The sequence below is a fragment of the Misgurnus anguillicaudatus genome, chromosome 3 (assembly GCF_027580225.2).
Source record: "Misgurnus anguillicaudatus chromosome 3, ASM2758022v2, whole genome shotgun sequence".
NCBI classification, from domain to species: Eukaryota; Metazoa; Chordata; class Actinopteri; order Cypriniformes; family Cobitidae; genus Misgurnus; species Misgurnus anguillicaudatus.
In genome coordinates this window covers 47,668,113-47,686,938 of record NC_073339.2, presented here as the reverse complement: position 1 = coordinate 47,686,938, position 18,826 = coordinate 47,668,113, and positions in this window count along the sequence as shown.

Sequence of the window (18,826 nt, the reverse complement as noted above, 5' to 3'; positions counted from 1 at the left end):
GTAATAAACACATAACAGTTCATAATGTAAGGTCTTTATACACCCCTGATAATATAGTTATGTAATATTAAATAATATTGCATTTCTGTCATTACCTCCTTATAAAAGTTACACACTGGACCTTTAAATGGCACCTATTATGCAAAATCCACTTTTAAAAGGTGTTTGGACATAAATGTGTGTTAGCGGATGAACACAACTACCCTATGATAAAAAACTCTTATTAATGTGAGGTCACACTGATAAAGCCCCGCCCACTTACAGTCCTGAATTACCATAGTTTCCACCTTCAGCAAGTTGTACTTTGTCCACTAAATACTGTTGTCTCAGACTGTATTAATCAAATCTATTTGAACTGAAAGCACTTACTGTCTATGTTTGTAAGGAAGTGAGGAACTGTACCTCATTTGCATTTAAAGGTACAGACAATAAAAAGCAAGTTTTTGCTCTTATTCAAATAGGGGCATTTTGGACATGACATAATAAATGATCTGTGGGTTATTTTGAGCTGAAACTTCACCTACACATTCTGGGCACACCTGAGACTAATGTTACATCTGTAAAAGGGCCATAAAAGGTGCCCTTTAATTAACCATTTGTAGACTAGGAAATGTTTAGTTAATCTAACAAGGATATATTGCTGAAGAGACATTATAACTTCAGTAAATGAAAAATTGATATTAGTCTGTTCAACAATCTTAAGTAGGTTCAACTTAAAGTTACTTGTTAGTTTAACAAGGCAAAATTGACATTTTTAGGTCAGCAAGTTATTTTTGAATCAACTTGTCTGGGCTTACAAGCTGTTCTCATACTTTATAATTCGCCTCCAGGATGACAAGGTTTTCATCTGCTTTGAAATTTCAATGATTTACCATAACTCAGATTCATTTACCTTTAGGTAAGAAATGTCTTTCGGGGTAAATCTGTGCACAGAAATTCTTGTAAAACTCTAAAAGTGGGGGTCTTAATTCCTCATCTCATTTAATCTCACCGCAGTCCATGAGAAATGATTGTGCTTTCATTGGTGATTTTGTAAGGCACAAACCTCTTGAGATTTTCTCTTCTATCAGCTGCTCAAACAGAGCAACATTTGGTTTGTGGTGGAAACATTTATGCTGTGGTTTTGATCAAACTAAAAAAAATCACACACAGAGAGAAGTGTACAAACCTCAAACTGTTCCATACTTCCCATTTCACTTCAACATTTGCAGCGAGTTTGTCAAAGACCGACACACACGATGACAAAACCACAGCGTTGGGTAACAAACATCACTCGTCCTCTTTCCTTCTGTCAGGCGTGGAGATCACTAAAGAGGAACTACTGTATGATACCAGACACCAAAGATATTATGCAAATAATAGAGATAACAGGTGCACAAAACCTTAGAGAAGAGTTTGTTTTTATGACAGCACAACACTGGAATACACAAAACAAACGTATCATTGTCTGAATGTCTTTGCATTACATACAAAAAAATGGCCAAAATATATTAACTGAAATTTATTTGGAAATATGTTTACAAAAATAGATTTTTCACCAATATATTTTCGGCCTTTTTTGAAATATATTTTAAAGCTGACATAACACAAGACGTTTTTGCCAATCTAATGTTAATCTTGCTTATATATAGAGCAGTATTTCATCATTCATATGTCCAAAGAGTCTTTCGTTTAGTCAGATTTATAAAAGAAAAAACAGCATTTCCAATATTTGGCGTAAAAGGTCGAACACTTGAAGGCGTGCGGTGGGCGGAGCTGAAGAGTTACGAGTACGCGCAGCTTCGGATACTACTTTTGGATTTACAGCCGACATAGATGGAAATCAAACTTTAAATTTTTTTTTTAAATAACCAGCCTTATATTATAAATATGATCCAGAATCGGATACTTAGTCAGTAAACAGGAACAAGCAGCAACGATTACTGCAGGACGTCTCTACCAGGTAATTAATCGTGGATTGTTTATCCGCTATTTTAATAAAAAAGCAACATAATCCAGTTTTTAACTGCATTTGCCTTTTTAAAAGGTGTAAATGTTGAAAATGCAGTACAAAGTGCTGTTGTTGGTGTTGTTTACATTACATGCACGTATGCGCGATTGCAAACAAAAACACGTGAGATTTTGAATTACTTACGCCTGTGGTTGTGACTCCTAAATGGGGTCTTTTAAAGTTTTGACCGCTCCAATAGTTGTAAAAAAGTGGAAAATCCAGCGTCAAACTGAGCCTTGTTTGTAAAGCAGTCCTCTCCGAAATTCAGCTAGGGAACAAACAAACTCATTCACAATTATGTTGCTGTCCGGGAAAAACGAACTGCATCCACTGTTGTTTTAAGACAGGGAAAGCTAAATAAGGTTTTCTTCTCCTTACATCCAAAAATACACTTCTTTTGTCGAACTATCTTGCTAAAACAAAGTTGTCGCGTGCTGTGCAGTGATACCGGTGACTTCTACTCGATGGAGCAATGCTAATGCGCGTTCTCGCTCTCACTTGACGTGCAGGGCCGTGACGTGCTTTTCTGGAGCTAAAGATCCATAAAAGGAATATGGGGTCAATCAGTCGTAATGGATACCCCCATTTGAAAAAAACTTTTCGAAACTTGTAGGAAAAAGGAGGCGTGGGTTTGGCTCAGAAATACTCTGTTACAAGCTCAACTGCTTTTTTTGACACTTTGCTTATGTTTAGCATGAGGACTACAACTCTTAAACTGTGTTAATAAGTCAGAATGCATGAAATAGCATTAAACCTCCTCTTTAAAACATTTATATTCATGTTGGATTGTAAAAAAAACTTTGCATGTCACAAACCTGTAAACATAACAGGTTTGAAAAATCTTTAAATTAAATATATTTTTTTGCTGCAAACTATTTATAATTTTAATATAGTATTTTATACATGCTTAGAAATTTTATACTTATACTTTATACATTTTATACAAACTTATTATATTTTGGCCAGGAGAAATATATTTTTGCTGTATGGGACATCTCTGACAACTGCAAAGTGTCCAAGTATTTTGCACACTGGGTTATTGCCAGTTGAGTCAAAGGGTATGAATCCACCCAGTTGGGTTGTTTCATATCCTAATGTTGGGTTAAATATAAATATTTTCTGGATTCATTTAACCCAATGGCTGGGTACGAACTCAACACTAGGTTGAAAATAACCCGGCTACACTGTAAAATTATGCAGTCTGATTTTAATTCATGTTATTTACTGGCAAGAGTTTGTTCAAAGTTAAATGAACATTAAACATTAATAAGTCTTTATCTTTACAGAATAAAAATAACAGCCTCATGCAAAGCATTATGGAAACCAGAAATCCTCATCAACCTTTTTCTGTTTTTCCTGAAGATTTTGGTTCCCAGAATGCTTTGCATGAGGCTGTTATTTTATAGTTTTATTCTATGAAGATAAAGACTTGTTCATGTTTAAAGTTCATTTAACTTTCAACAAACTCTTGCCAGTAAATATCATCCATTTAAATCTACAGACAATTACTGGCAAACAGCTGACAGTAATATCATCATTTCTACAAACATTTTTAAAGTGTGGTCTTCATTTTGAACACTTATTATTAAACCTAACAAGCATCACGTTTGGAAATATATTGCTTATGTGCTTTTTATCTGATCTGTTGTATTACCTTATTTCTTTTATTTATTTATTATTTATGTTTAGTGTCTCCGTCCTCTGAAAAAAATGTGTGTGCCATAAAGCGTTCATTAATGCTTTCATTTTTTAATACAATGACAATTGAACTTTTACTTTTTACAAATTTGCATTCTGAATGGAGGCTAAGACATGCAGACATGACCGCTTCTCTTTAGTAAACACACACATGTGGTTTTCATTAAATCACATCATTACTAAATAACTGTGTTTACTTCTCTGATCATTTACTCACATACACAGGAAACATTACAGTAAATACAACACAATAAGTTTTATTTGAAAATCTGTGAACTTAAATGAGATGTAAAAACTGCATTTGAGTGATGTTACACACACAAAGATTTCGTATGATTCAGAAGACTTGAGTCGTATGAATTTCTTTAATGGTGCTTCAGTTTGGCTGCTTTCTTTGAAAGAAAATCATACAGGTTTGAAATAAAATGAGGGTCTGTTAATAATGCCAAACTTCTAAGTTTTGGGTAAAATAAGCTCCTTTAAGAACACAGGGCTCTCGTTTCTAAATGTAGCAAAGACCATTAAAGATTGAGTCGATTGACAGAGATGAGCGTGTTAGAGAAAGAAGGGAGACACATAAGAGCTGCATGTGTTTACTGTCTCTTCAGATGCTGCCGGGCTGAATGGACTGAAATGGAAAGCATGTGTTAGTCCGTCTCTACCGAGAGCTTCTGGGAAACAGGAGGATTTGAAGATAATATTTGCTCGCCTTCTGCTCCTTAGTGGTTTGCAGGCACAACATCGCATCCGACCCTCGAGACCTCACATTTTATAAAATCTGCTGCAATCTTAAGTCATTATCAGCTCATAAACCCCAGAAATACAGACATTACTGGAAATTACTTCCAATGTAAACACACAAGACATGGAAAGATAGAAGTGCAGCTCTTGAATCTTGGCTGGCGACTGGTGCTGGTGATTTTTTATAGGCAGTAACATACTGTACATGAAATTACAGTTTGTGTTTCTGTCACATAAAAATGTTTTAAATGTGTTTCAGTGTGTGTACTTTAAATCAGCCTAATTTCGATTCCTAAATCCTGGAAAAACTGACACGTTTATCCGCCTTTTTGCGTGAACATGTCACGTATTTCTGTTTACATGATGTCACTGTCATGTATTTGTTACTCAATTGTTTTGTCCTATTTTCTTACCATTGTCGCTTCAGTTTAGGGTTAGATTTATGTTGAATGACATCCTTACCCAAACCCAACTCTAACCCTAATGCCAGACAACAATGGTTTAAAAATCATAAAATATAAAAAAATCATGAAAAAGGTATTGACCAATATTTAAAGTGACATCCTAACACAAACACCAAAACTAAACCAAAGCGTCAATGGTTTGAAAATAGAACAAAACAGTTGAGTAACAAATACGTGACAATGACACGTAAACAGAAATACGTGACATGTTCATGCAAAAAGGCGGAAAACGTGTCAGTGTCACTCACAAAGTACATAATTTCGTGATACAGGGTTGCGTCATGCGTCATGTGAACATCATGTCAAAATATGTGTGAATCATGTGAACCTATAGGAGTGGTTTCCCGGACAGGGATTAGCTTAGGACCAGCTCTCAGTTTAATTAGGAAATATAACTAGTTTTAACAGTTCATGTTTACTAAAAACATTACTTGTGTGCATTTTGAAGCAAAACAAAGGCCACTGATGTATTTTAAGATAAGTCAGTGCAAGATGTTTTCAGTTTGGACAGCTCTTACATTTATTTTAGTCTAGGACTAGTCTAATCCCTGTCCGGGAAACCGCCCCATAATGCATGCCTGCTACAGACACTTCGTAAAGATTTATGATTAAAGAGATGCTCGCAAGAGCTGAAGAAAACCTGATCTTACTTAATTGTGAACCGTTGTGAAGATTATAAAGTACAGCAAGACAAAGTATATTGCAGTAACATGTCATACTTAAATATCAATAAATGAAGCATAAAATTCTGGGAAAATACTTAACTAAAAAAAACAGAAAGAAATGTCTCTACTGGTGTGATCTATATACTTTTGAAACATACTTTTGACCAGCACAGAAAAATCTGGTTTTGCCACCTTTTCATCAGGTTTATTATTACCAGAGGCTTCAAACATGAGGAAAGTTTGACAGTGAGCCAGTTCTGAAACATTACCATTATTTCCTCTTAATGTTTATGTTACAGGAGACAGATCAGTGTTTCTCATCCAAACACACACACACTTGATTCAGACGCCCCTGCTGGAGATTTTAATTAAAGCCAAACTCCTCACAGAGATCTGACTGCTAAACCAAACGCTGAAATATGTATCTGAAGCATATTTAATAAATTATGCATCCCTTATTTACTAATGGGCTATCGACTGCCGAGCCGCGGCCCTGATAGGATATCAGCGATCTGAGAGAAGAGTGAAAAGCTGGAAGAAGAGAGAGAGCGAGAGAGAGAGAGACAGCACTTAAAAGGGTCTCACCTCTCCCCGGGGACGAGCGATGAGAGACATTGTTACACACACTCTCTCTATCTTTCTCTCTCTCTCTATCAAGTGTTTTTGGTTCAAATAGTTTGGAAAGTAAAAATGAGATTTTGTTTAATATGATAATTTAAAATATGAAATCAAGATTGTCAAGTACAGCACAGCACTTCTATAGCTATCAATCTTAAAATAAATAAAATGACGTTAAAACATTTTTGGTTCCCCGAAGAACCTTTTTGTAAAAGATAAAGGTTCTTTGGATGTTAAAGGGCACCTATTATGTCCATTTTTACAAGGTGTAATGTAAGTCTCAGGTGTGCCCAGAATGTGTCTGTGAAGTTTCAGCTCAAAATACCTCACAGATCATTTATTATAGCATCTCCAAAATGTCCCTATTTGGGAGGGAGCAAAATGTGCCGTTTTCATGTCTGTACCTTTAAATGCAAATGAGCTACAGCTCCTCACTTCCTTACCAAAAAAGACAGTGAACGCTTTCGGTTAAAAATAGATCTGATTCCTGTCAATACAGTCTGAGATAAAAGTATTTCACCATTGAGATATGGTAAACAGCGTGCAACTCGCTGAGGGCGGAAACTATGGTAATGCAGGACTGTCAGTCAGTGGCTGTGGGCGGGCCTTATCAGTGTGACATCACATTGACGAGAATTAATGCTTTGATTTAATGGGAATTAAAAAGGAGAGGGTGGATTTTTTTTCATTGTAGGGTAGTTGTGTTCCCACATTGCCAACACACAATTATGTCCAAACACCTTATAAAAGTGGATTTTGCATAAAAGATGCCCTTTAAAGGAACTTTATGGAACCATGCAGTCAAAAATGGTTCTTCTGTGAAAACATGTAGAACATTTATTGGAAGTGTGGTTTATAATCGAAACATGCAAACATATTATTTTACAGTATATACTTCATAATATTACTCTTGGCTCAGACTTTGCTCATTTAATGGCTTAAGAGACCTCGGGTGTTCTCATTTACGGTTAAGCATCAAACATTGTTTGTTTTCTGGAAGAAACAAAGATACATGCAAATCATTCAGTCAATCATTGACATACAGTGAAAGTACAAACTTGTAACTCAATGTGGACAACACAGCTCAAATCAATGGGGAGAGTTTGATGAGAAATATATATTTGTATCTTTATCTCAAGAGACACTTCTAAGAAACAAAAGTCTACTTTAGAGAGAGATTGTGACTTTGCTTTCAGTGCTGTTGCTGATGATTAGGAGTCGTCTCTAATGTTAAAGAGACTCCAGTTACAGCTGATCCCGGAACAGTGGATATAAGAAACTGATGCCTGTGTGATAGCACATATCATGTGACACTACACCCTCTGCAGGTGCTTATGGGTAACATCATACATCTTAAAATATACTGACAGCAGCATTTCCAAAATATCATTTATATCAAGGTATCAACATGTAAAACTAAAGCAGACTGATCTCGTTCTTTTAAAAAGACGGAGAAAGAAAAAGATACATTTTGTATTTAGTAATAGAGATTACATTTGTAATTCAGACTGAGACACACAGCGACCGTCTCCATCCGTTCAACTTCTTATCTTGGGCCCGTCCAGCCTGTGGCTCCGCTGCAGGGAAATCAATGGTACCTTCAGCCGGAGTCTGGACCGGATCGGCACCAGAATCCTGCTGGAACGATCTCATGTTACATCCATGGACAGGAATCTGCAAGACCATTCATATGAAAGAGAGTAAAATTAGCAGTGAGCAAAGGTTTAAAAAGTCATTTTACATTGCAATGAATTATAAATCCCTTGACTGCTACAATACATAAATGACTGCATGTGAATACCGATATGAACCATAAAGTGATGCTTTATTAACAAACATTGCTATTTGGTTGATACTTCCGATAATATGGTAAATCTCTACTTTACGTTTTAACCACTGCTGGATTTGAAGAAGTTTTGAAGAAGTTTTGATAACTCATTTAACAACTAAATGTACCAATTGATGGGCTGGAGGCAGCTTGTCTGCGAGATGTGTCTTCCACAATGTTCTTCTCGCTCGCCGCGTGAGATTTTATTAATATGTAATGACACCCTAGAAAAAAATCAATTCGCAATCTGCCATTGGAGCCGAGCTCTGCGGGAACGCTTGCATATTCACTTTAGCTGACATCATTAAAAAGCCATCTATCCAAATCAGATGCGCAGACTTTGTTTAATTAGTTTCCACAAAGATATCGAGCAAACCCCTGACCAGAATAATGCTGATTCTGTGGGATTATGGCAAAAAAAACAACGCATAGAAAAGTTTTTCCATTTATAGAGAAGTGGCTCAGACCTATCAAGACCTTTACAAACAGGCCACACTTAGAGAACCGACTGTAATGGTTTTATTTTGGAAAACCGTCCCGAAAACGTTACGCTAATGGCCCGATGAGTCCATCACCTGCTGTTGTATCGGTCTCCTACTTCCTAATGCTGTTACCGGCTAATGCACAAATCGGAAAAGTGTTTACTGATGTGTACATTCTCTGCAGCGGGTCAGGATATGAATTGTGGAAGATTTCAATGATGGTCGTATCTTTCCCTGGACTGCATCTCGTGTGTCATTCGCCCCCCCGCTTTCATAGCCACAACGCATCCTGGGAACCATTAAAGAAACCCGAGAACACCGCAAGAGCAGAGAAACACACAAACACAATCAAGAGAAGAGAACGGCTGACCAACACCCACAAAACTCAGAGAAAGTGCAGCGTGATAGAGCCAAAGAGATGTATCGATCGCTTAAAATTTACACAAAAAGCATCAAGTTGAGTTTATGCAGCAGAACATGGGCTGATCTCTAAAAGAAACACTCAAAAATGAGTTTTATTCAATCACCTTCATGTTGTTTCAAACTCATATGCCGCTAATGTTTCCTTGCAAAACAAAAGATGTCCATCTCCAAAAAAGTCAACAACATAAAAATGCCATAAAAGTATTTTAAATGAGTCTATAAGAATAAATGTATTGATTAATATCAGTCATGCAATTGGTTAGTACTGTATGAGTTATACCACGGGGCTGATAAATGCTTCATTCTGATCAGGGGCGGTTTTGGAGGGTCAGGGGGGCCAGTGCCCCCGTGCCAACGAGCTTGACCCCAAAATCTGGAATTATATTACACCAAAACAAAAAAATTCTGGATGCCAATGCACATTTTGTCCTGGGGGTGGCAGTAATTAAACTTTTGTGCCAAGAACAGCTAACGCAAACAAGACCAAATGACGCACGCTTCAGATTCACATCTTCATCATAGAGATGATGGAAATAATTGGTAATAGATAAGGGAAAAAGTATCATGTTCACGTAGTAAGGAAATGTTTGTTTTTACTTTCTGGTGTTGCGTACGTTATATCTACATAAAGCAGTCATGACTGCAAAAGAGTTGTTGGCTAGCAGAGAACAGGTGTAACCTGAAAGAAATGTAATTTGTTAGTCATGCTAATAAAATAAGATAAAATGTAACCTGCGTTCATTAGGGTGTCTAATTTTGTCTTATAATTAAAGTAAATGGACTTTCATGCCAAATACAAATTAGCACATTTAATTAATAAAACTTAATCTATACTATTTATTAATTAATTTTTATATTTATTTTTAATATTTTTTATATTTTTTTATATTTTATATTGTTATATTTGACTGAATAGCTTTCTATTCAGACAGTGAAAATAGCTTAAAATAAGCCTGAAAGTAAACGGTAGTTTGCCCCCTATTTATTTTGAATTGAAAAGAATGAATAAAATAATTTAAAAAAGGGAAGAAAAATAATACAGTAAATAAACACTGATTGCCGATAATATAAAACTAAAACAGATTAATACATACTGAAAATATAATATATCAATATTTATAGGCCAACTTTCAAATTATTGCAAACACAACTGCTCTTTTTTAAGCGAACAGTATAGTATTTATGAATTTTACGATTCTCCAAAGAAAATAACAGGACATTGGTTTCCAATGACATGAGTCTGTGTCACAGAATTGTAAAGATGTACGCGTACCGTAAGTTCAACAACACTGCAAGTGGTTTTAATTTATTCATAATTACAGTATGTATTAGTGTAATACACTCCCAGACTGATTTTACTTGCCCACCTCGGCCAGGCCGGCTTGGCATCGTGGACCAAATTAGTGGTCAGGCCATGGCGGCGAGGCGGTCAGCGGTTTGGGGCTCCTGTGGTCAGTGTGGAATGAGAGCCGGAGAGCTCGACGCACAGCGACTACAGATCGCTGACCACAGTTTGTCATTGATCCCACACTCAATCGGATTATTGCGAGGCCGAAACAGCCGCGCCTGCAGAATCTGCCGGGCCCCGTCGGAGGAAGGAGGGGCCGTGTCAGTCACCGACGGACGGCGGGAGGAGAGGAGATGGATGTGAAAACGAGCGAGGGGAGTGACAGCCCAGGGACCGATTGATCTTCTCATCATTTCCCATTCCTCTCCTCCATCCCTCCACCCATCCTCGCCCGTGGACTCTCACGACACGAATTCTGTTGAGCTCCACTGTATTGGATTTATGAGTTAATGGAGATGTCAGGAGATAACAGATTGGGATATAAAGGAGAGGACAGGAGGTGTCGGGACTTCTGTTTTCCCTCCTCTCTCTTTAATCTGACTGCACTGACGTGTCTTTGCGAGAGTTTGTAGAGTTGAGTTGACTTAATTCATAGATGCTGTGGAGAGAATGTGCAAACAATTCTGGGTTATTTTTAAAACATGTCATGTCTAATGGAGCGTGCACACCAAACGCGAATTCAAGTAGATTACATACAAAGTCAATGCAAAAACGCGAATAGACATGAAGTCGTGTGGGGCAATGCGAATGATGCAAATCGGACAGCGCGATTACAACCAGAAAAAAACGCCATTTGCCTTAGTTGGACGCTTGACTATTCACGCTTAGTTGAACGCTTGAACATTGCAATCTTACATTGAGTTAAGTCACTTCATACGTACATAACATTTGTGTCATTTGAGCCGCATCATTCATGCTAATCGTGTCATTTGCACCAATCTCCATTAACTTTAACTTCATTTATATCAAATAAAGTTGCGATTTCTTCTTTGCATTGACTTTACATGTAAATCACTTCTGCTTAATGCTTTATTCGCGTCTGGTGTGAACGCACCATAAGACAGTCTTGCTGCAAAAGTGAACATCATTTTAATCATGTTTACATATTTTCATTTAAATGTAATTGTTACCAAAGTGAAATTCAAGGTAAGTGCAAAAACACACAAATGTTGTGTCCATTCAGAGATGAGCGACCCCCATTCTAGACATGAGTTTAATGTGATTTAGTGATATTAATGATGGGATTTAAAGGTCATAGCATGAGGTCAGTCTCAGTCCCTGTCGCTCAACCCATATGTATGGTTTTAAAGCTCTTTCGGTCATTTGCACAGATTTAAAATGATTAGCAAAAATTATGCAAAAAATATATAATAATAGTAGCAGGAAAGACCAAACAAAACATTTTTAAGATCAAACTAAGATCATTTTGAGCAACTGGTGGAGCAGACATGACACGCATTAACTTTAAATTCACTGTGGCAAGTAAAGCATTCAGATATTTAGAAACACAGTTTAATACGTTTGTGCTACACGATATCAAATTATAGCCTTAATAACTTCATTGTTTTTCGCAAAATGTCTAAATGTAAGTGTAGGTTTATATGAATATAACTGAGGTTTGAATAAAAAGGCATGATGCACTCAAGTGATGTATATCTAAAAGATCTCATTTAAGATAAACCTTTAAGATTTTACAGTAGTGTACTGTAAACATCACCTTCCGTTGTATCTTCGTCTGCAGTTTTACCGTGAACCTTGTTGGGGGTTTGGATCTTTTAATACATGTCACTTAAGTCTAACATTGACCTCTACGGCCTCTGTCCGATGCTTCTACATCTCAAAAATTCCCCCCTCGTATCATCTCGCGGTCAATGCCGTTTTTTGGGAAGGGAAATTAAAAATGCAAATCTAATCTGGTGGGGTTGTAATGTGATCACTACGACGGGCGATCAATGTGAAGCACCCTGCAGACGGGAGGCAGTGATGTATGTCATAGAGGAGGGCTGACCGCTCTCGCTTTATCACTACACTGTGTGTGTGTGTGTGTGTGTGTGTGTGTGTGTGTGTGTGTGTGTCCACCACAGATAATCTCCACAACGCTTTCTTATCCATCGCTTTTAAAGGTAGTTCTCACCTTGAGGAGTGATCTCTGATCGTTGGCGTGTCAAACCAGCATGAGCTGAAAGATTTTCTTGTTTTGGTTCATTTCATCATCATTGAGTAATTAGACAATGGCGTTTTAAAGACATTAATGAGAATCGGATGTTAGATGGGAAACACAACTCTTTATATCAATAAGTATTAAGCTCCTGTACTTTAGTTGGAAGAGCATTGTGTTACTGTAGTTGCACAAAAGTCATGGATTTGATCCTGAACACATACTGATAAAATATGTTAAACTTTTACAGAAGGTTGCTTTGGATAAGTATTTGTGAAAGTTTAGGCAATAAGCCGTAAGAGGCTTTGTGTAAAGGATGATCGCCGCGTCTGCATGAGCAGGTCAGTGCGCATGTCGAAAATGACATCATGGAGTCGGGGGTCGTACGCACACAAGACTCCATTTTGCTTGCCATTTTTTTTTTACTTTATGCACAGTTCTGCATCCGAAAATTGCCGACCTCAATCTCTGCCGCATCTTTATGATTAACCCAAGCAATGGTATTTTAATGACCTGAGCGCATTGTCTAAAGCGCACATAGCACACAGTCAGGTTGAATGGTTGAATGACGGGAAAATGGTTTGTGGGCCAAGCACACAGTCTCATGCTGCATTCACACCAGCTGCGGTAGAGGCGTCAAGCACGAGTGAGCTCACAATGCGACGTTCGTCACAACATGTATGTAGCTTGTCATGTGTGTGGTTTGTCATTTCAAAATATGTGTTCTGCACTTTGAGAGATCGTGTGTGCATCACTTGTCATGCCAAAATAAGTGCCTGCTGCCTTGAACTTAAACTTGAAAGGAGACACTCGCGTGTGCCAGATATTCGCACAATCTCGTGCGTAATCAGAGTTTACTGTTAAGGGAGTGTCTTGCGTGTATTTAGGGAACGCGAGCGTCTCTTTTATCATAAAGGGTTTTGACGCGTCTCCAGCAGGCACTTATTTTGACAAAACACGTGATGCACACAGGATCTCTCCACACGCATGACACATATTTTGGAAAAGGGAACCACACACGTGACAATCCAAACACTTATTATGAATTAGCGCATCCTCGGAAGTGCAGTCACGAGCCGCCACTGGTTGATGCACGTCTGGAGGTCTCGTGGCGCGAATGAGGAGTTTAGCACGGCGCGATTGAGAAATCTGGACTTTGTCGAAAAAATGCGCTGCGTTAACCAACCAGGAGCTTGCTGTAGTAGTGACGTTATTACAGGAAGCAGGTGGAGTCGCAAAAGCCCCTCCCATGACGCGAATTTCCGCGTGAATGTCTTGATGACTAGAAATTTATGCGCAGCTTTCACGCACGAATGAAACGAGTAAACTCAAAATGTTCAAGCGTCCAACTATGCGCGGTAGGCGCAAGACGCCTCAAACGCGTCTGGTGTGAACCCACAGTAAGAGGGTTGATCCTATTCTCGTAATGAGTAATGGGTGTGTTTTGGTTGTACTGTAATGTGTAATAAACCAATGAGAGTCTCATCTCTCATCCCCTTTAAAAAACAGTTGCGCTAGCACCATGTCGATTCCCTATTTAAGATGGAGGAATTTGTAAACTGAAAAACTACGCGGAGGAAGAAGACCATCACTTAAAGATTGATGTAAAAAAATTGCGTTGTTTTTATTTGTATTGACATTGTTATTTTTTTGTATTAAATCCATTTCTTAATAATGTTTGCCATATACAATAAATCTGTGGGGTAGCATTAAAAATAGATGCAATATTTGCATTTGTTTAAAGCAAAACATTTAATTACTTACCAGGCTACAGGTGAAGCAGCTCTTTACGTTTTCTGACGTCTCATAATTTACCCTTATTTATCTCCAAGTGACTCAATAATAATCTATTATATTTTAATCCTTTAATTTTTCAATTTTAAACACATTTGTGTGCCACTGTGCGTGATAAGCAAACTCGTGTTGTCATCCCGTTTATAGACATATATTACTGATGCACGTTGACTAACGTTGACTTTAGAGCGAGTTTTAATTGGTCAAAACAGCAACGCGCCAACAATGCATCTTCGTTTTCAGACCGAAACGTTACAAGGGAGACAAGGGATGAGCCATTATTTAAAACAGGAATTTATCTGGATTTACAAATCCTTGAGACCTTTTGTGATAATGTAGTTACACAACTGCATTAAATATATTTTTAATATCTAATAAATCTTACATATTGTGGCTTTAATCCACAACTTTAGTTTTATAACATTCATTATATCATATTTTACTGAAATTTTGTAAAGACACTTTGTTATCAATACCTAAATCATTTTAATTTCCTCCTGTTAATATTTTAACCAAACCCCTTCACGTCAGCAGATTTTGCCATCTACGGATGATCATAAAGGTGATACAGTAGAAGTCGTGTTTCACATACACACAAAGCCACAGTCATCTACGCCCGGGAGGGGTGAGAGAGGTCCGTGTGTTGACCGCCCGGCTGACCGCAGTGGTGTCTGGGAGATTTATTTAGGAACAAACAGGGAGCTCTGAAAGCCACACGGGCCACAGAAACGGCAGGCCGGTACATCTTCATTAACAAGAAACATTTCTATTGATTTCATTTTTCCAGCGTTTCAAGTTACACATAAGAAATATGTATGGTGGCTTTAAATGAGTTACTCTGAGCGGATTTGTATCGAGCAAGCCCTTTATGATATTATCTATGGGATCGGTTAGTCAGTGGGTGTCAAAACTATTTGGCTGTAATGGGATAATGCACAGCTGCAGCTGATGGGCAGCGCTGGAAGACGAGACGCCGATTCAATTGTGTCCTGCGAGACAATGGCCAACAAAAATAAGGTGAAGGAATAAAAGCCAAGCTTGCAATGAAGTGTGCAGTGGGAAAACATCTGTATAAACTGTAGAAAATAGAACTTTTTGAACTTATTTGTAAAAAAATAAATATTTTCAGCTTCATAAAGATTGATACAGGACTGTTAGGTTGTGTGAGGTGTGCCAGCCATTAAAAGCCTGTAGGCAAACCAACATTTGACCCAAAAATGGCCTGCTGTGATGATTTTCTGAAAAAATCTGTAAAGTGGATTTAAGAGTATTTTACTCTGTAGTTGAAAGTATAATTACATAAAAACATGCAATAAAGTATGTCTGAGTTCTGCACATGTAGATTATTTGTGCTTTTGTATACAAGTCAGTGATGTGATGTTAATTATTTTGTGTCCGTATGGATAAATTAAATGTAAAAGGGTTTAAATTGCAAAACAAATTTGCAGATTACTTACTTACTTAGCATACATTCTCTTTTTTGAGGACCAATTATAACATTTCTGGTTTTATTTTATTTTTAAAGAATATTTGGGGGATAATTGCAAAAATGTCAATGTGGTGTAACTTGTAATTTTGTTTATGAAAAATAAATATATTCATAAAAATGTGGAATAAAATATAATCATCTAGTTTAGTGTAAAAAATCATATTACACTAAACTAGATGATTATATTTTATTCCACATAATTTCTCAAAGATTATTTATAAAACAGCTATATTCAGCATATGTCCGGACAAATATTACAAAAACACATTAAAATGTACATTTAGTAATAACTAATAAAATGCTTTTTTGTGTGATATTTTAAAATGTTTTTTTTTTTTGATGATAATGCTTACATGCCACCAAGGTGGATAAAATATTTAATATTTCTCATTTTTTGGCGTAAATGGCGGTTACACCATTTGACATTTTTAGGTTCATTCAGTCTTAACTTTCATAAAAAATTATGCAAATGTAATTTTTTTATTGCATAAAATCAACATAAATACACTGTGCATTGAAATATACCGGGTGCATGCTTTTAAAACAAGTTTTAAAAAGATTTTTGAAATTCTCATCTTGCCAAACCGTTTTTGTCACTGACCCATAAACAAAAGTCCCAAAGCTAATGCATTTATATTTCATCTAACAATAAGTGTTATCATTGTTTTAATGCAACACAACATTAGAGCTGTGATGTCCACACAAGTTTGGGGTTTCTGATCTCATTTATTCCCATTCTTCCATTGTTTTGTTGATGTTTTATAGATTTAAAAGGCAAAGATCAGTAAAAATAAGTATATTAATTATCATCTGATCACGTGAATGAAAGATTTTATCCATGAGGAGTGGCACTGATATCACAGATTTAGACAGCATTGCTAACAGCATTTTAAAAAGATACATCTAACAAGATACTTAGAGATATCACCATATTGTATTAAATAATGACAAAGTTCTTAGTTCTTCAAGTTTTCTCACATGATGTTCATCCATAGAAAATATGAGCTGTGAAGCCCAGATGTTTATTGCTAGGACTCACACCAGGACTTATTTTGGATGCTGGTGTGCCGACTTCTTTGGTCTACAGCATCATCTACAGATGGTCACCATTAACCAGCATGGACCAGGATGGAGATGCATGGTTCTCCAATAATCTGGTTCTCATGACAAAAGCCCAATTCATGTCAGTCTGGATTCAGATTTCATTTTATGTCCGGCTTTGTCCTTCAGCAGAGCACATTGATCAGTTTTTATGTGTAATAGCTACTCTGAGATTCCCACAGCATTACGCAGTAAAAGCGTGTCGTTATTCAGATCATTATTTCTAGAGCTTTTCATTTATCAGCGGACTGTTTGTGGGAAGATGTTGCCATCCTTCAGAGGTCTGGAAAGAAGAAATTCATCTCAGTCTTTTAATTTAAATGACGAGGACAGACGCTGAAGGTCTCCTTGCATTACCATAAATCTTGTTTTTCTACACCACCTGAAATAACAACACAAGACTTTGCTTACCAGAGCGGAGAGACGCATAACATCACAGTCAGTTTTATACAGGTACACTAAAAGCAGCTTTTGTGATTTATGTTTCTTTAAACATCACACACACACACACACACACACACACTGGATATAAGGATCTACAGTATAAGATCAAATATTCAGTTCCAACTACGGCGTAAAATAATCACAAACTTCCCCCAGTAAGTAGCTGAGAAATTTCAAGTATAGCAAGACCACACAAACAAGGGCAGACCTCCAAAAGCCAAGGATGGCACTCCCGTGAAAGATGAGATGACGGATTTTAACTCTGACGGATGGATACAGCACTCACCGTACGCATCCATCTCTTTTGGCAGCGTGTCAAACCCCACACAGCGCTCTCTGTCCGTCCGAAACAATAAACCTTCACATCCAGCTTCATTGGGCTGGAGCTAAAATCAAAGCAGCCCTGACATGTCTTCTAAATCCAATCATAGGTCAATAGCTGGGATGATTGATTGGCTTCAAATCCAATTGCATCTCCCCAGGACCGTGCTCAGAGCCCTATTAGAGATTGGCATTGGCAGTGCTCGTCTTGGGAGTCCCGGTATTGTGGGAAGTGTCAGACTGCCAGCTCACTTTAATTGCCTTGTTATAGCGGCCCAGAGTTCTGGATTGGCCGACGCTTATTAGCCCGATTGAGGTCGGTAACGGAGCAAGATCGAGCTACACCTAGTTGAGGAGATTTCGATACTGTGCCAATTTCAGTGATAATTGATTAAAGGAGTTCACCCAAATATAAAAGTTCTTCATAATTCATTCACTCTTATGTCGTCCCAGATGTACACTCACCTACAGGATTATAAGGAAAACCTGTTCAATTTCTCAATAATGCAATTATCTAATCAACCAATCACATGGCAGTTGCTTCAATGCATGTAGGGGTGTGGTCCTGGTCAAGACAATCTCCTGAACTCCAAACTGAATGGGCAAAAAAGTTGATTTGAGCTATTTTGAGCGTGGCATGGTTGTTGGTGCCAGACGGGCCGGTCTGAGTATTTCACAATCTGCTCAGTTACTGGGATTTTCACGCACAACCATTTCTAGGGTTTACAAAGAATGGTGTGAAAAGGGAAAAACATCCAGTATGCGGCAGTCGTGTGGGTGAAAATGTCTTGTTGATGCTAGAGGTCAGAGGAGAATGGGCCGACTGATTCAAGCTGATAAAAGAGCAACTTGACTGAAATAACCACTTGTTACAACCGAGGTATGCAGCAAAGCATTTGTGAAGCCACAACACGCACAACCTTGAGGCGGATGGGCTACGACAGCAGAAGACCCCACCGGGAGCTTATATTGCAATCAAGACATCTTGTGTCCATGGAAACTTACAAATCAGTGCTTAAGTTAAAATATGATGGCATATTAATGAGGTCAAATCTCATTGGTTCTATTGGTAACTAGCTTTAATCATTCTCAGGATATGGATTTTTTATATCAACAATTCAGTTTTCGCTTCTAAGAAATATTATTCCTGAAATGACAAAGGAAATTTCTATTAGTTACAATGTCTGTTTTTGATACGAGTAATTAAATTTCTACTAGTAAAAGCTTTAATTCATGAAATTAAACATTATGTCATCACATAA